At 35.0% G+C, this 23,799-nt stretch overlaps 1 long non-coding RNA gene across 7 annotated transcripts in view; it reads right to left on the bottom strand.

Moving 5' to 3' along the window:
- Window positions 1-23,799, bottom strand: part of LOC147825292 (uncharacterized) — a 58,578-nt gene that overhangs the window by 13,634 nt on the left and 21,145 nt on the right. The window contains exons 3-4 of one of the 7 annotated variants that reach the window (XR_015440889.1): window positions 19,128-23,631; window positions 18,429-18,476 (exon numbers count right to left, since the gene is read on the bottom strand). This is a non-coding gene — a long non-coding RNA (uncharacterized LOC147825292). Of the gene's footprint in view, window positions 1-484; window positions 23,632-23,799 lie in introns of those variants that run through there. The other 6 variants (XR_015440887.1, XR_015440885.1, XR_015440888.1 and 3 more) reach the window with 6 other exon arrangements.

Here is a 23,799-nt window from a genome sequence, read left to right as displayed (position 1 = left end):
CAATTTTTAAACTGCCTTTGGAAATGCCATTTGCCATCATTTCTTCATAGAGACACTCGCAATCACCTTAAATAATTTTATAGAAAGATTCAAGCCTATATATCTACTGTTTTAGTTAGCCTTAACCTACAAGATAATACTTAATGACCCACCAAACACACACTTACCACATAGTAAATCCAAGTCCACACCACCCATAGGTGCACTACCACCCTTTTACTTACATCAGAATTAATTATACGATTTCATTTTTTTTCATTAAGTTTATTGGTACATTTAAGGTATAAAATACAGTTAGATTCATCATTGGGATCTTGTACCTTTACATGATGTATCTTGGTTCTTATTTTTTCCCCATTCCCCCACCCTCCCTTCACCCCCTCCACCCTTCCCTATTTGCAAAGACCTTGTTTCCATTTTTTTCTTTTCTCATATTTTTTCTTTTCCCTTCTTCCCTTTCCCCTACCCCTCCCACTTCCCCTGCTCCTTTAGAGCCCTTCTTTCTATTACACAATATCAATTATACATTTTTAAAATTACAATATCAAACTTTAGAGGACATTACCACAGATTTTACAGAATTTAAATGGATATAGAAAGCATATTACAAAAATCTTTTTTGAAATAAATTTGGCAACTTCTAAGAAGTACATTGGAAGACAAATTAATGAAACTGACACTGGAGCAAATATAAAATTTGAATAGCACCTACCAAAGAAAGTATATTCCTAGCTTGAAAACCTACCTATATGACAACAGCAGGCTCACATGCATTTTAACTGATAAATTATATCAAATATTTAAAGCAGAAGAAAGAAGGAACACTTCTCCCCTCATTTAAGGAAATCAACATTGTGCTAATCCTAAAACTGGATAAAGATAATAGAAGAAAAAAGTATGAACATAGAAATTTGTTTAACAAAACAAACTATTAGAAGTCAGATCTGGCAGTATGTAGAAAGTGGTTTTATTATAGGGATGACAGTGTTGGTTCAGCATTAGTAGATCCACCCCCATAAGTTATTGTTTTAACAGAGGAAAGGAAAAAAGCCATATTATCCTGTCAGTAGTTGGAGAAAAAGTATTGGACTAAATTCTACAGCTGTTCATGGTAAAAGCTATCAGGAGACTAGAACCAGAACAGAACCTTCTCAACAGATAAGCCATGTACTCCATAATTCCAGGAAAAAAACGCCTTATATGAATGGAAAAGATAGATACAGTGCTTTCTCCCTAATGTGGGCAACAAGAGCAGATATGCCTATTCTTCATCTGTCCATTAAACTTTGAAACATAGGCCCAAGACATATAGATCAATGGAATAAAACAGTGAATCTAGAAATAGAACCACACATATATGGTCCACTGAGTTTTGAAAAATTATTTAACATTGACATTTTATAGAGTATAAACTCAATTCAAGAGCAGAGCAAAAGATAGTGTTTTCAGCAAATGGTACTAGAACACCTGGTAACCATATGTAAAAAATTAACCTCAACCCTTTATTTCCATACATAAAAATAACTTGAAAGGATCTATGAACCTAAATAAGAAAGACTAAAACTACAAAACTTTAAGGAGAAATTATAAGGGAAAATGTTCATGAATTTTGGGTAGGCAAGAATTTCCTAGGATACAAAAAAAACTGATGTATGAAAGAAAGAAATTTATAAATGAGATTCCATCAAAATTTAGAACTTTAAATGACATTAAGAAAATGAAAAATAGTCCTTAAAAAGACCATATTCATAATATATATAACCTAAGACCAGAAAATATAAAGAACACTTACAGCTCATTAATAAACAACCCAAATTACAAAGTAGACATAAGAAGATGATAAATAGCCAGTACAGATACATATCGACTTATCACTGTTACGACTTTTTTGTTGTTGGATTCTCCCCCTTTGCATTTAATTTCTTGTTGCGCCCAGTGGATTAATTCTTCTGGGCTTCCTGGGATTGTGATCCTCATTGCCTTTTCCTGGGATATTGTCTAAAATTTTTTGGATTGCTAGTTTGGTATTCATGAAGTTCCTAAGGTGCTCTTTGTCATGAAAGTATCTTATTTCTCCATCAATTTTGAAAGATAGTTTTGCAGGGTACAGCAATCTGGGTTGGAGGCTGTTTTCCTTTAGGGCTTGAAATATATCATTCCAAGCTCTTCTACCCTTGAGGGTTTGAGTTGAGAAGTCTGCTGTGATTCTGATGGGCTTTCCTTTGTATGTGATTTGTTTCTTTTCTCTAATTGCTTATAGAACTTTGTTCTTCTGTTGTGTTTCTGGAATCTTAACTATTATATGCCTATGTGTAGATGTTTTTTTTTTTTTGATCAAGGCTAGTTGGAGTCCTATATGCCTCACTTATCTGTATGTCAACTCTTTTCCCCTGCTTGGAAAGTTTTCTGCCATCATTTCTGTGAGGAGATTTTTTTTATGTCGTCTGCACTCTCTCCTGTTTCTTCATTGACTCCAATCAGTCTTATGTTATTCTTCTTTCCAATCAGTCTTATGTTCTTCTTTCCATCACCTGGTAGCTGCTGGATTGATTTTTCATGTTCCCTTATAATTTTGAAGCAATTTTTCTTTTCCTGTTCACTAATTGCAACCTTACCTTCTATGTCTGAAATTCTGTCCTCACCTTGGTTCATTCTGCTGCGTAAGCTTTCAATGGAGTTTTTAATCTCCTGGAAATCTGTTTGTATCTGTTTTATGGATTCCATTTGTTTCCTATGTTGGGATTCCATCGTGTTCCTCAGTTCCTCTATTTTTTTTTTTTATCTGTGTCTTCTCTAGATTTATTAAGCATGTCCCGCAGTATGGGCACAATCTCTGCTGTTATCTGAGAAATTATTTCCGATTTTATTTTTTCCAGATCCTCTTTTGTTGCCAGTTCAGGGAGTCCAGGTTGTTGTGTATCAGAGTGTCCCATCTCGTTTCCCTTTGGGGTTGCTTTAGGTGATCTGGAAGTCTGGTTTTGAGATGTATTTGCATGCCTTCTCATTTCGATGAGGGGAGGTGGGGGGGTGTGGCTGGCACCTGTGTCACTCACCTCCTGTGCTCTGGGGGAGGGGGTGGTACGGCAGCCCGGAAGCTCTATGATTTCATTTTAATTCCCAAACACTTTTATCCATTGGTCTATTGACTAATATTTTAACTATATATCAATGATGACGTGACATTGTACAAGAAGGAACATACCAAGGTCACCATAAAATAATTCATATTGTTAGTTTTATCAACCTGTCACATTCAGGAAGGGTTGATATTATATTTTAATGAAATAGGTGTTGTTTGGAGAGCCATGCTGTAGTTTGAATATTTTCATCCCCTCTAAAATGCATACTGAAACTTTATCTCCAATGCAACAATATTAAGAGGCAGGACTTTTAGGAGGTGATTAGGCCATGAAGGCTGTGTGCTAAAGGATGGGATTAGAAACTTTATGAAAGGACTTAAAAGAGTAACCTCACCTCCTTTTTGCCTCTCTAAACTTAACCTTCTGCTATGTGAGGGCACAATGTTTGTCCCCTCCAGAGGATACAGAAACAAGGCCCATCTTGGAAGCAGACAGCAGCCTACAGTAGACACCAAACCTACCATTGCCTTGATCTTGGACTTCCCAGCTTCTAGAACCGTGAGGGAGACATTCCTATTGTTTACGGCTTACCCTATCTGTGGTATTTTAATTTAGCGGCACAAAAGGATGAAGGAAGATACAGTTTGATTTCAGGAAGCAGTAACATTCAGATATTGCATCCCACTACACTTGATGAAGAGTCCTTTAATGTTCCATTGCCTCCTCTTGCTCCTCTATAAAATAGAATTAAAATTTTCTCTCTGTTACATGCCTATGAGGTTTAAATAGAACACAGCTCTTGCTCAAAAAATAACTTCCATACCTTATCCAGGTAATATAGATATATTCCTGTAAACATCAGTTTATTATTTCATTTTTATATGAGCTTACAAATAAGCTTTTACATTCCAGATGCTCAATTAGGCAAATACTGTAGGGTCTTTCCTTTTTTTTTTCAGAATCAGCTGGTTGCCTTCGTTAGGAGAGTTTCAGAATAAGGAACAAAACTAACAACTGTAGAATTCTCTTTATTTGTACACAATGAATAATATATCTTACCCAAAACTGCATGGAAAATCATCCTTCTCCCTTTCACATTCTTTGCTGATATACTGCTGAATCACTGCGTGTGGCAGCCAAGTTTAACTCTACTAGGCATGGCTCATTGAGGACTGTCAGAGGCACACAATGTCCCTCTGCTATTTCTAGATAATAGCAACAAAAGAGTAGCCCAATGCTGTACTCAAAACAGCTACCCATGAGCATGCCTTCCCAGCCCACCTTTCACAACACTAGCAAAGACTACCTTTGTTTATGCACAACACAGATTTTATGATTTGGGGAAAATGTATAGACCTTGAAAAATCATATGGTGAGACTTAAACTGTAGCATGATAAAATATAAATAGCCCTGTCCACCAGTATGGAGAACAGTATGTCAAACTGAGGAAATGACTAAATAAGGGAATAAATGAATGCAGAATGAAACAAATTCCACAGTGGCTTATGTTGAAGTATGCTCAAAGTTACTTTTCAAGACTACTGTGAAGAAAATTTTGATAATTAAGATTTTCCTTAACTTGATTTAAACATAAACCACAGGCTGCAGATTAACTCTAGTTTCTTTAGTTTTTACTGGAAATGGAAACAACATCGTGTTAGTAATTTGAACAAGTCACTTTAACATGAGCTTGTAAAAGTCCTGTATAATACTTTCTTTTTCATTAGAATTAGACATTATAATATAGTTTGGGCTTACAAATGCTCAATAAACTGTAGATTATTTTACAAACTAAGAGTATTTGCTCTTCTAAGAGAGAAGCCAGTTTAAGCGCTACATGGCCTGTCTTGGTTGGATTGAATACTTTACTAACAATGTGATTCTATGCATACTAGGCAAACTTTTTGAGCATCATTTTTTTCCGTAAAATAATTAAAGTACCTACACTATAGAGTTATGAGGATGAAATAATATGAAACATAATAATAATATAAAATATATTAATAATATGTGTGTTGGTGTCTAATAGACAAGAAGTGTTTGTGGATTTGAGGTGGATTTGAGGTACAGGCTATATGGATTTGTGCAATTTTCTTACTTATGTTAAAATACTATCTAGTTGAATGGTTTTTTAATTTTTGAGTCAAGAGAAGGGTTTATTAGAGATATAAGATGCATCGAGAGCAGAGTGTGGGTGTTCAGAGAAATGAGACAAACTATAGTTAGGAAATGGGAATGTTTTATGTGTTTTGGGTGGCAGCAATCTGTAGAATTTGATAATCTATAGTTTTAGTCTCCACTAGTGGATGGGAGAGGATGATCCAGACCCAGTAAGATAATGGTCCTTCATACAGGAAATCCTAACCCATTTGTTGATTAATACAGGTCTCACTTTGATTTGATCTTAAACACTCAACAGGAAAGTGTAACCAAAATTATACATGTAATATCATATATTTTATATACATAATATATATTTGAATGCTTTTAAATTCTTCCTAGCTGTGTCTTAAAGTCTCTTGATTATGCAGAAATTGTATTCATATATTTTACTTGTCACAATGGGTTTTAATTACACCTATTTAGGCCTACAATACTGTGCTTCATTTTAGTTGTTTATTACTAATTTTTTTTAAATGATACATCACAATCTTAATTTTTTTTCAGTTTTACTATTACATAGTCAACCTTTCTTAATGTTGGAACATGTAGAGATAAGATTGCTTTAAAAAAATTCTAGAAGGAGGTAATATTTCTAACAGAGAAGCTTTCTTTTTATTAACTACATATTAAAAATGCATATTTTCTGGTTGATTGATTGATTGAGACAGGTCTCACTATGCAGTTCAGGCTGGCTTTGAACTTCATGTGTAGCTGAGGTCTTCTGCCTCAGCCTCCCAAGTGCTGGTGGAAAATGCATTTTTAAAAAGAATGGCAATAGACCATTGTAAGAAATGTTCACAGTATAGAAATTATTAGGATAATTTTCCCTATTATTTAGGGGGAAATACACTTTTTCAAAAATTATATTAAGACTCCAAGTTAAAATCATCCTCATTTAATACCTTTAAATATCCACTTTAATTATGAAAATAAAAAATTCCTGATATTAGGGAGATTTTGCATATATTAGAACCATCAAATAATGTGTTCTTATTACCCTCTGCTTTTTTCCACCATGTTTAAAGGAGGCAAACCTGAAGATGTTACTACTGATTTATTTAGTTTATATTTTAAATTTCTTGAAATCTCTGGTGGCCAATGTAGGCAATAGGTTGGTCATGTATTGTGAAAATTGGTTAATTTTATAACTTTAAAAATGATCACATTTTTTATTTTTATCTTAACTGCAGATTATACTAAAAAATAGTTATTTGGTATCTATACTCTAGGACAAAATAAAAACTTGTTACTGTCATAAGAGTTAACTATTAAACTCAAGATAGAAGATATGATAAAATAAGATTTTTTTCATTATAGAACTGTCAGATCATTTGTTGAGTTAAAAAGTAACCTTTTATATATAGGAATTTATTTTTTAAAAATTAATCTTTTCCTGATTTAAGCTGTATCCATAATGACTTTTAGGACAGTATGATAGAAACAACTGAAACGTACATAACAGGAAAATGGTTAAATATTAAAGAGTCTTTGGTAGGAAAAACATTGTATCATAAATATACATAACATAAAGATGTTTAATATAATGGAAAACTGTTCATATTTTAGGGGAAAAGTAAAATAAAATAAAATAAAATACGATAAATAGTATATAATTTCCAAGGCTATAGCTATTTTAATCAATACATGGATAAAAATACACACATTGAAATACCATAAGAATTAATTTTCAAGTGAAATTTTATTAAGAGTTAGAACTGAAAGTGATTTCTATACTATCTGTATTTTAAAATTATCTTTAAAGTACCTATAAGACATATTTTTTGGTACCAGGGATCAAACTCAGGACCTTGAGCTTGTGAGGCAGGCAGCGGCACCACTGAGCTAAATCCCCAGCTCCCTATAAGACATTTTAAAATAAAGATACTGTGAAGCCAGCTGGATAAGCATGATATCTGAATTTCAATGTAGACACATTTTTAGTTTTGTTTTTCACTAGTCTTTGAAACTTTCGATTAGTTGAAAAATTTACCAGCCTTAAATCTTTGTTGCTTACTCTTTGTTAATATGCTTCAAGTCACTTTTAAATATACATTTTCTCTAGAAAATTGTCTAGATTCTTCAGTTGTTGGATTAGTTTTCTTCTTTGCTAGTGTAAAAATTGATGCTATAAATTTCCCTCTCGGCATTGATTTAGCTGTATTCCAAAACTTTGCTTTTATTTTTTAAACAGATTGAGATAAAGCTCACAAATCATACAATTCACCCATTTAAAGTGTACAATACACTTCATGCACTCACAAAGCTGTGCAACCTTTACTATAGTAAGGATTAGAACAGTTTCATCATCCAGGAAAAAACACTCCATAACCATTCATAGTCATTCCCCCTTTTCCCTCTGCCCGTTTCCTTGTCTTCTCCACCCTGTCCCTTGGTCCCAGGCACTCACTTATCTGTTTGCCATGCTAGACATTTAAAAATATTCCTCATATCTAACACTGATTACACACTTTTTGAACACTTCCAATCCTAACAGTCAAGGCTTCTGTAACTACCATTTTAACATCTAATTTTATGAAATACTCTGTTTTAGATTCCACATGTGAGTGAAAATGTATTCTTTATGATGTCAGTTATTTTATAGTGGTTGACATTTGATTTATGACCCAAGATGGCACCTGTATTGATGAGTGAGCCAAGGACCAGCTCTGTTGTTTAGTGTTATGTTTTCTTTTGCATTATTCTTTTTATCACTTATTAAAACTGATACTTATTTTATCATTATTCTTTAAATCACTTATTATTCTTATTATCACTTATTATTATTCTTTTTATCGTTATTCTTTTTATTCTTTTTCCTTAGTAATTTTCATTGCTCCAAGAACTACTTTGTTTGATTTTAATATAGACTCTATTTCAGTTTTTATTAATGTTGTTATGGAATATTTTCATTATTTTAGTTTTAACCTACCTATCTTTATATCTGAAGTGAGTTTTGTAAATATTGCATTGTTAAGTAATATTTTTTCTAATCTGCCATTTTCTGCCTTGTAGCAATTCAGTCAATTTATATTTAAAATAATTATTGACATAGTGGGACTTAAATTTCCCCTTTTATCATTTGTTTTTGTTTCCTCTGGCTTGTGTTCCTCTGTCTCCCTCAAGTTCTTGATTTTCTATGCATTAAATACTCAATTTTTAAGATTTTTTTCTCATTTTATTCATGTTTTTGAAATTATTATTTTGAATAATTTTCTTGGTGGTTGTTGTGTCAAATATTCATACATAGCTTATCACAGATGTCCTAGTGTCAACATTTCACCACCTCTAGTAAAGTACTAAAAGCTGACTTTTATTTACCCCTTTTATTATCTGTACTTTAAAAATATCATTATTTCAAATATTCCTACAATACACAGAGTACCACAGCAGTGTTATAATTTTGTCCAGTAGTTCCTTTAGAAATGGCTCATCCATTAAAAATATTCCAGGTCTTTCTTGCCTCAAACAAAGAATTGGATGAGATGAGCCAAAAATGATGCCCAAAGTTTATTTGAAAAGTGAGAGGTGAAGGAGGAAGGCAAGAACTATCTCTGTAGAGTGATCTTGGGCCAAACTAAGAGAGGAAAGGATAAAAGTAAAAATAAAAGTGCACTTAGCATCTAAGGGCTCCTCGAGGGATCTGGTCTCTTTTATGCCGCCCACATATCATGGGAGCTCTCCAGAAGTTCCACATCTGAGGTCCTGGGAATTATTTGACACTGTCCTGGAATCCTGTAGTTGACAGGTCCTGCATATTTCCCCAGCCAGCTTTGCCACCCCCCACCTCCTATATCAATAATGGTGTTAAAATTATTTAGGGACTCATGAGGAGAAGGATGGTCTATCTTATTTAGCCTCAATTTTACCCAGTCATTTGTCCTTTCCTTTTTGAACTGTTAATCATCATGATACTTCTATCATCATTTTCTTTGTAGCTCACAAGCTTCCTTTAGCTATTATTTAAGGGTAGACTGTAAGGGGAAAATGATTCTTCTTTTTCTGAGAATATCTTTACTTCTGAAAAAAATAGTTTTACCAGATATAAAATTTAGAGTTTCAATGCTTTTTCATTTTTTCAGCACAAAAATGTTATGGCATTTCTTTTGGGTTCTCTGGCTTCTGATGAAAATTCACTACCCTTTGAATTGAGGGTCCCCTCTATGTAATGCATTGCTTATCTCTGGTTCCTTTTATGACTTTTCTCTTTGCTTAGTTTTCAGAAGTTTAGTTATAATGTGTTTTTGCATGACTTGAATGTGTTTTATCATAGACTTGTCCGGAAGTTCACTGATATTTTTCTATTCTCATTTTCATTCTACCTTTGAACTTACCCACTGTGTTTTCTTGTCCTTATTATAGTTATATATTATTGTGTTGTCCTTATTGTACTTTTATAATTTCCATGTTAATAAATATTTACTTTGCTGAGGTATTCTATTTTTCATCTGTTTCCAAAAAAGTAATTTTCTCAGTGTTGCTTTAAAAACTATTTCAAATATACCTAATACATATGATTCCTCCTCATATTTGGTCTCAAATATGGAGACCAATACTCCTGGTTCATCCTCTAGCTACCCAGTGCTACCAGGCAATGCCACCAGGAGAGAGAAGCATTGCCCGGGATGCCTTTAACTACTAAGCGCAAGACCAAGCCTGCCTGGAACTGTGATTTCTGGATTATCTTGTGTTGCTGTTCCTAGACCTTGTTCTACAGCTAGGTGGTGAGCAGGGAGAAACTGAATTTGATTGTTTTCTGCCAGTGAGCACAGAGACAAAAGAGGCCTGGGCTGGATCTTCTCTGCTATTGGGTGAAGGGTGGGGAGTCACAGGGTCTAGATAGCTCACCATGTTGAATAGCAGATCTAAAGACAGTGACCATGAGTTACCTTCTTCCTCCAAGTGGAGGTTAGGAGACACCAGGCCTGCTGGTGCCACCAATGATAGCAGCAAGGGGCTGTTACTGCCAGTGGGTATGGGACATGGGTTACACATATATATTTTAAAACTACTGAATGAGATAATTTTCACCAGTCCATGAATCCTACACTATTCTCAGTACTATTCTTCCTGTATCGACTGTCTACTTATTAAAGTGACATTTTATATATAAATGTGATTTCAATTTGTCCCATTTTGTATTGATTTTACCAGTTAGTGTTGTTTTGATAATATTGTGCATAGTCATCATCTCCTACTAATAATAATGGCAATATAAGGAATGAGAAAAAATTAAAGAGCACAACCATTACTGGATACTAAGCTGGCAAATTATTATTAAGGAGACAATTTGCTTTGAATTTCTTACATGAATAATAGACTTAATTCCCTGTGTTTGTTGGTATACCAAAAAACAGAAAAATAATTGTTCCAAAAAGATAGTTCTAACAACTTTAGCTTGTTCATTTCTCAAGCTAGTTTAATTATTAAAATCATTATTGGTTCTAGAAACTTGAAATGACCAAAGGCCAAGTAGTTTATTCAGTAAATATTAATTCAACAAATATTTATAGATTACCTACCATTTGCTAGTTATTAGTCTGCTTTGAGAATAATAGGTTTTCCTTTCTGTGGAATGAGGTACACTACCCATTCTGTTTTCCTGAATCACTTCTCATTTATTGTTTTGATAGAGTTAACAGCCCACTTAACTTTGATAGATCCCATATCCACTGTGCCATCTCAGTTTCTTTCCTAATAGAAAAACCAGTGTCTAGTGCTACAGCACTGATGCCAAAGTGGCAGGTGTTCTGGAAAGGCCCCAGGAGGCTCACTGACAGCTGGAAGGGCTGTGGGTAATAAACACAGTCAAGTTTGCCCTCTCAAGATCCTTGAATTAAGGAAGCAGGAGGGTGTATTATAGCAATTACCTAGCCACACCAGCGTTTATACACGGTTATTTCTTCACCACACCCCCTAATTGCCTGAACTTTACCTGAAGCAACTGCTGTTTAACTGGCGATATTATCTATAAAATTGATAAAATTTTACTTTTGAAAAGCAACACACGTATTTGTACTTCAGAGAAAGTTCTGAGGGTAGCTTTCAAATACCATACGTTTCTTCACATTGGGGAACCTCTGTTCAATTGAAGTACTGTCACATTTAATAGCTATCTAGATTTGCACATTTAAATGATTGAGAATATATTGTATTTGTTACATAATAAGTCAATATGAAGTATTCATATTTTTAATAACTGGAATTGAGTGAGAGTTAAATCAATGATGAGTCAGGATAGAGACCTTCCACAAATCTTTCACACCGCAGGAGGCTGCATGGTTCTGCAACAATAACACGCAAGTTCTCTTCTAGCTGTGTAAGCTAAGGCTAGCATCTTTATTTCTTTTTTTACTGTTTTATTATATGAAAAAATAAAACAATCTCATAAAAATTTGATAAGGGAATAACAATAGTTAAAATACTGTGTACTATTATCTTCAAAGTAGTTACTTGGTGTTATGGTTTGTATGTGGATGTTCCCCCAAAGCCTCGTGCTGTCATAGGTAGGGCTTTTTGGAGGTGGCTGGATGTAGGCTGTGTGATTCTGGGTCAAAGATGTGATGCTGGGGTTGATTCATGGTGTGATGCTAGGATTAAGGATGCCCCATCGTGGCCTTGAGTGCTACCCATTCTAAGGATAGGATATAATGGACAGAGGGTAGCTGCTGTCACTTGTTGCTTTACTACTTTGCTGCTTTCTGCCTTGCTGTCTTCTGCCTGCTATGAACTATTTCTCTTCTGTGATGCCCCCCTGCTTTGGAACCAGCCAACTATGAACTGAAACCTCTACAAACTGTGAGCCAGAATAAACCTTTCCTCCTTTAACTTTGAATAAAGGGTATTTTGTCCCAGCAATGAGAAAAGTAATTAAGACACTTGGAGTAAAAGACATAAGCTAAAAAGATTCTTACAAAAAAGAAAGTTAATAACACAAAACTTTCTTTTCAATGAAGTAAACTAGTAGTATAAATGAAACTAATTACTATATATGTTAATTATATTTTTGAAACGATGGAATATGTAATTTGAGCAACTGTTTGAACTTTGATCTATTTTCTATTTATCCCTATTTTGTTCTCTCTCTCCACATCTGTCTATATCTATATATGAATCTATATCTATTTATATCACCTATATCTGTATAGTGGTGCCTCAGTTCATGAATTTAATTCTTTCCACAATTCTGAATTGGATGAGAACTGAATCAAATTCAATTATTAGGTTTAATTTTGATCTTGTGGAGAAATTTGATTCAATTTTGTCCAATTTGGTTTGTGACCAGAATCATGGGAAGAATTAAATTTGTGAACTGAGGCACTATTGTATGTGTGTTTCTCATACAGAAGAAACTATGTAATATTTGAGCTTGTGTGTCTGACTTATTTTACTTAACATTATGCTTTCAAGTTGTATCCATTTACCTACCAATGCTTCAAATTTATCTTTCTTTATGGCAGTGTAGTACTCCATTGTGCATACATACCACATTTTCCTTATCCATTCATCTGTTGTTGGAAAATACGTTGTTTCCAAGATCTAGCTATTATAAATTGTGCTGCTATAAATATGGGTATGCATGTATACCCATAATATGCTGATTTTCTTTCTTTTATTTTTGGAAATACTTGGAAGAGGAATAGCTAGGTCAAATTGAATTTCTATATTTAATTTTTTGAGAAATCATACTGATTCTCTAGTGGTTTTACTAGTTTATATTCCCACAAAAAATCTAAAAGAATTTCTTTTTCTATACCACCTTCTCAGCATTTGTTATTTTTTGATTTTTCAATGACAGCCATTCTTTCTTCAGTAAGATGGTATCTCAGTGTAATTTTGATTTGCATATCTGATGGCCAGCAATGGTGAGCATTTTTTTCACGTATTTATAATTCTTCTTCAGAGAAGTGTCTTTTCATTTCAGTTGCCCAGTTGCGGCAGAACCACTAAGCTAAATCCCTGGCCCAGTTGCCCAGTTTTTAATTGAGTCTTTTATTTTGTGGAGGCTAATTATTTTGAATTCTTTGTATATTCTTGATGTCATTCCTTTATAGTTAACGAAATGTTTTTCCCATTCTGCAGATTATCTCTTTACTCTGTTGGTCACTTCCATTGTTGTGAACAAGCTTTTTAGTTTGAAATGATCCCATTTGTGGATTCTAGATATTATTTCCTGTGCCATTGGGGTTCTGCTCAGAAATACCTTGCCTATATTTATGTATTCAAGAGTTGTGCCTATTTTATCTTCCAGCAAATTAATAATTTCTGTTTTAATATTTAGATCTTTGATCCATTTTTATTTTAAGTCAGTACACGACAAATTATATGGGTCTAGATTCAATCTTCTGCATGTAAAAGTCCAATTTTTCCCAGTACTATTTATTAAAGGGGCTATCTTTCCTCCAGTGTATGTTTTTGGCTCTTTTGTCAAAGCTACAATGGATGTTAGTGCCCGGGATTATATTTGCTTCTTTTATTCAATTCTGTTGATCCACATGCCTGTTTTTGTTTCAGTGCCATGTTGTTTTAATCACTGTAGCTTTATAACTTAAAGTCTGACATTGTGATTTCACCTGCTTTGCTTTTGGTACCCAGGAGTGCTTTTGCTATTCTGGGTCTCTTCTGAGTCCATATAAATTTTAGGACTGCTTTCTCTAGCTTTGTGAGGAATGACATTGGTCTTTTGATTGGGATTGAATTAAATCAGTATATCAGTTTTGGAAGTATAGCCATGTTGGCTCTGCCTATCCAGGAACAGGGGATATCTTTCCATTTTCTGATGTCCTTTTAGATCTCCTTTCTCAAAGTACTGTAGTTTTCATTGCAGAATATTTCACTTCCTTAGTTAGCTTAATACCTAAGTATTGAATTTTTTGATGCTATTGTGAATGGTATGGTTTTCTTAATTGCATTTTCAGTGAGTTCATTATTAGTGTATAGGAATGCTATTAGTGTATCTGTGTTTACTTTGTATCTTGAATTTGGTTATCGATCCTAGGAGTCTTTTGATGTAGTTTTTTGGCGCTTGTAAGTAAAGAACCATGTCATCTTCAAATAATGATATTTTGAATTTGTCCTATATACATCTCTTTTATTTCTTTTTCTTGCTTAATTGCTCTGGCTAATGTTTCAAGGGTTATATTGAACAGGCATGGTGGTAACGGACATCCTTATTTTGTTTCTGAATTTAGAGAAAACTTTCAGTTTTCTCATTAAACATGGTATTTGCAGTAGGTTGGTAACAAATGGATTATATCACTTTGAGTTAAAGATCTATACATATTTTCTTCCTGGTTTTTATCATGAATGGATGTTGGATTTTTGTCAAAGGCTTTTTCTGCATCTATTGAGAAGATTGTGTGATTTTTGTCCTTGACTCTGTTTATGTGATGAATTACATTTATTGATTTGAGTATGTTGACCCATCTTTGCATACCTGAGATGAAGCATACTTGCTTATGGTGTATGTTCTTTTTGATGGCTTGTTGCATTCTGTTTGTGAATACCTTAAGGATTTTTGTGTCTATATTCATTAGTGAAATTGGCCTATAATTGTCTTTTGGGGGGGTTGAATCCTTGATGGTTTTGCAATCAGAGTAATGTTAACTTCTGAGAATGATTTTGAAAGTATTCCTTCTCTCTTGACTTCCTTAAAATGTTTGAGGAATATTGGTGTTAGATCTTCCCTGAAGTTTGTGTCAAATTTGACTAATAGTTTCTGGATTTCAGCAGTGCCCATTGTGATTTCACATTTTTCATTTCTAATTAAATTTTGTAAGATTAGATTTCTGTTTGGACCTTTCTTATAGACTTCAGTTCTTTTCTGTGCTGGGTATTCATGTTTTGCATCCCTTTCTTTAACTCTATTTATTTATTAGTATCTTTTCTAGACTAAACTCACTGATCATTTGTTTCATTAGGATCATCACCTGATTAGTTATATCTTCTTTAGATTCACTATGCACCTTCTTGAACTGTTTTACCTCGATTATACCTTTCAGACATATCATTTGTGTAGCTTATGATTTCTTTCTCCTCAATGCCCTCTGAACTGGTTTTGGTGGAGTTGGAAGCATTTTGCTCCTTTGTCTTTTCATGTTTCTAGTTTGTTTATTTGTTTTCTTTTGGTTGTTTTCCTATGCTGACTTTTGAAAATTCTCTGGCTCTATGCTCCATTCTTTTGGATGAAGCCATAGTATGGTTTATAATCCCTAGGCAATCCAGATACTCGCATAGAGAGAAAACAAGTTGCCAGTGAGTACTATGTTACCTTTGCTATAGTAGTAAATTCAGTGACAACAATGGCATTAAATGTTAGCTGGATATTAACAAACCCTAGTAACCATTCATGAATAGCTCTCAGCCATAATTTTTTTTGGGGGGGCTACCAGGGATCGAGCTCAGAACCTTGCGCTTGCAAGGTAGGCACAGCACCACTAAGCTAAATCCCCAAAGACTATAATTTTAGTAGACAATTATGCCACCTGTATATTGACCTATAGTAATTCAGACCACTAATTTATGCTGGATGTAGGCAGCAGTACCACAGCTCAAACATACCAGTAGAATAAATGCCTTTCCTGGGGATTTAGCTCAGTGGTTCCACCGTCTGCCTCGCAAGCGCAAGGTTGCGAGTTCAATCCCTGGCACCAAAAAAAAAGAATAAATGCCTTTCTTTTTCAGTACCACCCCCTCTGTTACTCCCATTGAACATAGCTTCCCACAACAGATTATAGGGCCCATGGTGTGATCTTGGGCCTCCCGGGGGATCCCAGGTGATATTTATTTATAACCCTCTCCTAGCCTATCTACTAAGGTTGTCTCTCAGCTGGTCTCTGTGGTAGGGTATCACTTCAGTCCTACAATGAAACTTTCCTCTTGGATGGTGTTCTCTTCTTCAATCAGGTCGGTTTGTTGGTTGCCAGCTCTGTTGCCCTGTGCTTTGAGAGCCCAGGTGCTCTGGGTAGGACACGTGATTCCAAACTAGTATGTTTCTTAGATTTTTGGAGTACTGTGCAATCAGATCCTCATCAGCAATAACAGACTGAGATTCAGGTTCTGGTACTCTCAGCTCCTAGCCAAGGCTTTTGATTGGTAGTGTTTTCTGTCCAAAAGCTGGTTCTTTAGACCCAAGAATTCCAACAGAATGCTTAGCCCATTTAACTGTATCATCTGTGTCTCTCCTTTGTTTCTTTCTCACTGCCACCAAGTTTAACCCCTACTATATATATATATATAGTATATATGTGTATATATATTTATATATACTAGTATACATACATATATATATTTATCCATAAATATATATCAGCATACATATATATGGATATATATCCATAATAGGTATTATATCCATAATATATATCCATAATAGGTATTATATCGCTAACTCTACCTATGTATACACACAAGAAGCTATGAAATCAAAATAGGCCATTATTGAGATTAGGTCTTAGAATACATTGAATGCATGGAATAGATGCTAACAAACTTTGTGGTGGATTTGTAAACATTCATCTTCTTTAAGCATTCACCTACGTGGACTGGTTCCTTTTCTCTGCATCATTAAGAGTCTTTAAGTAGGGCACTCATTTTCCTTTGGGAAGATACTGCCTTGGATTGGGAGGATCATAACACTTGTTAAGTCCTTCCTTTGATAGGCCAAAAAATTTAGAAAACTCATCAATCTACATTACATAATATTGATCTGGTACCATTTTTGGTGACCCTCAAAGTGTGATGTGTCAATCTAAAAAGAACATCTGATTCTGCAGTGTCCAACTATCCCAGTTTGCTTATAAGTAGAAGAGTTTTCAGGAAGTATGATTCTCAGTGTTGAAACTCCAAAACTCATGGGGAAACTGCAATAAAACTTGGATGCCTTCCCAGCTCCTTAATGGAGACAGTTGTTGCATTACTTGAACTTCTGTTTTTTAATTCTAGCCTTCCTTTTTCCCTTAAGCAAAAGCCCTGAAATTTTAAATGCTTGGAATTAATTAAAATTAGGAAAATACTTGTGGATCAAAACACAATTCAGATTTGATTCATAGCCTCCAATTTGTGATTCATCTTCCAAGACATTAGAATGTGGAAGGGGGCTGGGGTGTAGGGGGTAAGGTAGCTGGTACCTGTGCTTTCCTTTTTTAGTCTGGGTCTTAAATCAGACCAAAAAATGAATCATTATGGCACCTCTACATATCCTACCTTACAAATATCTATGGGTACACATACATTTTGGGGATATAGCTTAAATTAGTTATAAATTGTGTCATTTTAGACATTTTTCCTTCTTTATTTCTGTATAGCCTCCCTGGGAATCCACCAGTGATACTTTTGATGAATAGGATTCACAAGCCCTGTTCCTGTCCAAACTCTTAAAATCTAATACTCTAATTACAATATTTTGCATGTTCCTCTGACCTTCCACTGTTGACTTTGCCATCCTTTACACTGTACCTTCTGGAGTTTACTTACTAAAAGTGCATTTTTACACCCTCAGCTTCTTCACAAATCACTCCTTCTATTAGCTTGTTATAAATAACTTGATACAAATACAAAATATTTGGAATAGTGCCTAGATTGTAATGTGTTAATAAATGCTACTATCATCATAATAATCATTATTAATTAACTGAAACTTAGCTCTGCTCAGAGAATAGAGCTATCTTTGCAGTCCTCTCAAGGGAAGGCTTTGTTTCTCTCTAATGCCTTAGCTCCACAGAAATGGGAAGGACTGCATTCTTTCAAGTACCCCTGGGGGTTAGTGGACCACTATTTGCATGTCCTCCTACAGAGATACATCTTATTTTTAAACTCATGCAATCAACCTCATTCCTTCTTCTTTTTTGTCAGTCTCACCACAATCCCAGTATCGCTGAAGGACTTTGGATCTGCCTCAGTGTTTTCCTGGACCCTGATTCCTGCCAGAATCCTAGGGCTCACCATGAGAACTAGTCATCCATGACAGCTTCCTGCTTTCTTCATCTCCTGCTTTACTGTTTGTATCTTTTATTCTTACTATTAGCAAACTCAGAAACTCTGAACTTCTGTATCCTATTCTCATGGCATAAGCTCCTTTTGAAACTCTTTTTCAAGACTCTCTAGTCTTTTCCATTCCAATGACACTTGCTCTCCCAGTATTATCCTTCAAAAAAGATATTGAAGCCACCATGTGTAAACAGCCTTACCTTTCCTCTTCAGCACCTTGAAAACTTAGTTATCTTCTCCAAGACCATCTGGTTTAAAGGAAAGAAAGTCATAGTATCACTTGCTCAAGGTTAGCACTGCCACTTGTGTTCTTAATATAATTCCCTCCTATCTCTTCAAAACAATTGCAAGTCATTTATTTTCATCTTTCATTTAAAGTCCTGGTTCCTTGTTGCTTTCTGAATCCTCTCAAGACTTGCGCAACTCAAGTAAAACATAAAAACATCTCTAGAATCTCCCACTACCCCCCTATCTCTTCTCATTCTAGTCATAGCTCTTCTAAGTAATATGTATTCTACATCAAACCTCCAGACTTCCTATTCCTTCTTAAATATTTTGCACTTGGTTATTTTCAACAGCCACTCTATTTAAACAACCCTTACTTAACTTGACTAACATACCTGATATTCAATGAATCATTTTATTTCCTAACATATTTGATTTGAGGAATGTTTAGCTTAACTCACATTTTTCCCTTCACTATTCAAAGAAGTTAATTTTATGTATATACCTGTGTGTTTTCCTCCCATTCTAGTCATCTCAGCCTTCTTTGCTGTATCCTTTATAGTTTTCCCAGTTTTTATGCTCAATTTTTTTCCTCATAGTATCCAGTATCATTTTTCTCCTCGTACATGGCTGCAGCAGAACTTACAACTTACATATGTGATTTAAATTTATACCTGTATATCTGAACTGTCCTCTGAATTCTGTAATCATAATATGCAGTTCCCTTGGGAATCTGTATCTGAATGTCCTAGAATCCTGAAAAGACAATACATGCACAGATGATCTTGTCTTTCTAGCCTTTTATACCCCTTGTAATTGTTATGAGAATTCATTTTATTTCTGTACATCAACCTGAAAATCCTCTTAGGGTCTTTGGTCCTTATTCTCTATATGTAATTGGTATCATTTTGATTTGTATCCCTTAAGAAGCAGATATTGACACAAGTTGAGATATGCAAGAAAATATTGAGGGAAAAACCTGTGAAAGATAAAGGGGCAGGGAAAAGAATTAGAAGTAGATAGGATAAACTATAGGCTATAATCCAGCCATGACATGTGGAAGAGAAAGAATTCTAGTCTACTTGAGCTGATGTAACAGAATACATAGTCTAACTGCCTGTGTCTACAACAAACAAATATTTATTTCTCACAGTTCAGGAGGCTGGTACACCCCACATCAAGGTGTCACAGGTTGGTTCTTGACTCCTAGATGAATGGCCATCTTCTTGTTGTGTTCACACTGCTGAAGGAGCAAGGGATCTTCCTAGGGTCTCCTTGGTAAGAGCAAAAATCCCATTAATAAAGGCTTCATCCTCATAACCTAACACTTTGTAAAATTCCAACTACAGATGCTAAGGGGGAGGAGGAGTAGAATTTCAACATAAGGTGGGGAAGCTCTAAAATTCAATCTATGGCAGTGAGGAAGGAAGACTGTGTAGAAAGACAAGAGTATTTCAAACATGCCAATGTGGTGTTCCAGGCCAAAGCCTAGCTATAGGAGTTGTGTATCTTATAAGAATGGCTTACATTCATTCTTCTCATACTCATTTGTTAGATGGGAACAGGAAATGGAAAGCATGGCTTTGTCATGAATGAAGGGATGGAATTACAGGAATAGAAACTAGGACTACTGGTCAATTACATTCCACCCCTCAGGAGATTTAACAAATGTACTTCATGGTTACATCTCCAAACTCTATTCATTTAACCTCCTTAATATATCAGTTAGACCTCTTGTTTCTAATCCATTTCCCTAGGCATGGGCTCATCATCATTTTTCTGGAGCACTAACTGTTCTTCCCTTCACTGGTCTTGTTTGGTTTCCTCTCCAGTTCATTCTCCAAGTAACAGCCAAAATGCTCCTTTTCACATGCAAATCCAATCTGGTAACTTCCCAGCAACCAGATTCCAATTTTTCACTGGACAATCAGGAATAAAAGCCAAGCTTTTTAGCATGGCAACAAGGACTTGCCAAATATTCTACTGGGCCTGTCTAGCTGTTTTTCTCAACACTTCTCCCTCCTCACCCAAAATGTGCAATGCACTGCAATAATTTAACTTATTATCTTTTAAATACACCTAAGTCTCAGCCCTCTCTATTTTCAGTTTCATCTGCTTGGAGTATCCACACTATTAACTGCTTTCTCCTGCCCCATAGCCCGATTATTAACTGCTACATGGCTAATGGTCAATAAATTTCTCTAAATCAATGGTTCTCATCTTGGCTATGCAGGAGCTGGGGAGGTTTAAAACAAAACATCACTGATACTTGGGTCCCATGCCCAAAGATTCTGATTTAATTAGTCCGGAATATGGCTGGTCATTAGGAATGTAAGAACTCTTCAGGGAATTCTACTGTACATCCACAGAAAAATTGAGAAACACTGCTTATAGAAGTTTTCTCTCAGGATTGTTATATTCCTAGCATGAATCTGGAGTTCCTTCTCTGAGCAGTATTTTAATATCTTCCTCACAAATGTTTATGTATAATACATGTGGCCTAATACAAATTTGCCTTACCTTACTAGATACAAAAAATCATTATTGTTATTAGGGAATATTCTCCCTGTTTCCACTCCATATTTGAATGAGTACCTATGAGGACTGATAGAAATTAAGAAAAAAATTTGCATAAAAGAATTTGAGAAAAAGAGAGGCTGTGGACTTCTATCCTTCATGTTTGTCTCCAAAATATTCAGTGTACCATTCCAAGCCTGATGCGCCACTGGAGAAAGGGTGGTTTCATTCTTCACACATGTGCAAACTCCAAGGTCAAGGCTTCTGATACACACTGCATGGCCTCACTCTGAGCCCACTAGTATCTTCTTGTGTTACTGCATGAAGAATTCAGCAGACAAATTCCAGGCTCTTGTGTATGACAAGCAATGAATTGGAAGTGCATACCTGATGGCAAGTGAAAATCAGTTACATTTACTGGAGTTCACAGGAAGATGCTCTCAGGGCAAGTCCATGCCAAAAAAATTATGGCACAAACAGAAAAGTGGTGCCAGGATAAAAGGAAGGTAAAAAAAGTACCGCACATGGATTAAATCAGGCTTTCAGAATTTAAAGGATATGCACCCAGCCCAGGTAACTCCCACTGCGTCTTTCAGTAAGATTGACAGGGTGCTGAGCAATCTCAGAGACTTTCCACATAGATGCCTGCTCCAGAATTCACTCTTACTTAAATGTATGAGATGTAGTACATATTTATGAACCCTTAATAAGGTTCAAGTAGGGTAAAAGTGACTGAAGATCAGGCCAGGAGATCCAAGTGCATGTGCTGCATGTGTTCTTGCCTATATCTTCAAAGATTTCTTGGGTTTTTGTTATGTTATTTTCTACTTCTCTTAGGACAATGGAAAGAGGAGTGCCCCAGAGTGCTATCAAAATTCATATGGGTGGAAGAGAGTGATTTCCTCAGCTCCACTGGTCTAATTGCACTACTTGTGTTGTGGATAGTAACTCTCATTTTCCTCTTTGATTGCAACCCTGTGTGGTGATGTTTTTTACCTGTCTATAAATTTACCCTTTGGGGCTCTGGCACACAAAAGCTGGTGTATATTAATTGAACTTCAAAACTTGCACTGTTTTACTCTTGAAGTAGGGAAGGAAAAATTACTTTAAACTAGTACAACTATTATGCAAATCAGTGTGGAGATTTCTCAAAGTACAAAAAGTAGAAATCCCATATGATCCTACTATTCCCCTTCTAGGAATCTTCCCCCAAAAGTCAAGACATCATATTACAGTGATTCATACATACTAATATTTATAGCAGCACAATTCATAATAGCTAAATCATGGAAGCAGGCTGTATGCCTTTCAACAGGTGAATGAATAAAAAAATGTGGTATCTATACAAAATCAATGCTACCTGGATATAAACAAGGATAAGTTTGGACATTTGTAGGAAAATGGATGCATCTGGAAAATATAATGTTAATTGAAATAAATCCAAAACACATGCTTAAATACCACATTTTATCTCCCATTTGAGTAAGCCATAATACAAAGAACAAAATAAAGGATGGATAGATCTCTTGCAAATGAGAAGGGGTTCAGAGATCAAGGTTGAATGGGGAGGGAGAGGGGAAGGGGAAATAAGAATAATTACTTAAATAACACATCTCTCTCAACATTATGTATAGAGACCAAATACCCACAATGAATGTAAACATTGCATATCATAAACATGAGGTAAGAATAATAATAGTAACAAAAATGAAAATGGGTAAAGGGGATTTAAAGATGGAGGGAGGGAAGTGGGTGGAAGGGGAAAGGGATTTTAAAAAGAAACAAACTGTGTTATGCATATGTACCTACTCCTCAAGTTGAATGCAAACTTGATGTAGTGCAAACATGTACTAATAAAAAATATTGCCATGATAGATTAAATTAATGTTCATCACATGTTTACTCACTTCCCAATGCCCTTGCCTCTTTGAGGAGATCAGGCGTGTTCAGGGTGGTATGGCTATAAACTGCCTTTGCCTCTTTGGGAAGAAAATTTTCCCTATCTTGTTGATGATGGGTTACTACTGACATATTTTGGCCAATGGGATATTGGCGACATGAAACTGGCAGAGACTTGAAAGTGATTTTAAAATGAAATGCAGTTTTTTTTATCATTTCCATGAAAATAATAGATTTAGGTAGCCAATGCAAGAGGAATATGAGATCTATAGATAGATCTGGACTGTGCTACAGTTTGGCATCAAAAGCAAGCAACCCACATAAGCAAAAATCTATCAGATTGTAGGTATGTAAATAGGAAATAAAATGCTTATTGCTGTAATTCACTGAGTTTGGGAGCGATTTAATTTGCTGTGTATCATGGAAGGCAAATCCAATACAGTCTTGGCTGTAAATCTGAAAACAAAGTAGTGAATTTTAAAATTTTGTGAATAATAATGTTTGACAAAGTCAACTTTGTCAAAGTTGAATAGAAAAAATGGAAAAATCTAATGTTGCTGAGGAAAAAAATTGAAGCGCGGTTAACAGTGTAATCAAAGGGTAAGCTAATGAGATAAGGGAATAGAGTAATTGAATAAATGATTGAGATTTCTGGACCTATCAACAATTTAAAGGTTAATGTCCAAAAATGAGAAAGAAGTGGGAGGTAATGCACTACCATTTTGATCAGATTGCTCTGTCTGTATGATCTGTTTCATCCTCCTGAAAAAGACAAAAGCACATCTCTCTCAGCATTGAAGTCATATGAGCCTTTTTAGGTAATGACATTTATTTAGGAAAATGAGTTTAGATATATATATACAGAAATAAATGGTTTCTACTGTGTATCTTCCCAAAAGAATTAAAAGAATCATACCACAGCAATTTATA

Source organism: Heterocephalus glaber, unplaced genomic scaffold (genome assembly GCF_053883595.1).
Source record: "Heterocephalus glaber isolate CG9 unplaced genomic scaffold, H.glaber_assembly_v1.0 deba00001504, whole genome shotgun sequence".
Taxonomy (NCBI): domain Eukaryota; kingdom Metazoa; phylum Chordata; class Mammalia; order Rodentia; family Bathyergidae; genus Heterocephalus; species Heterocephalus glaber.
Note: the sequence above shows the minus strand (reverse complement) of the source record. Positions and strands in the feature narration are given on the sequence as shown.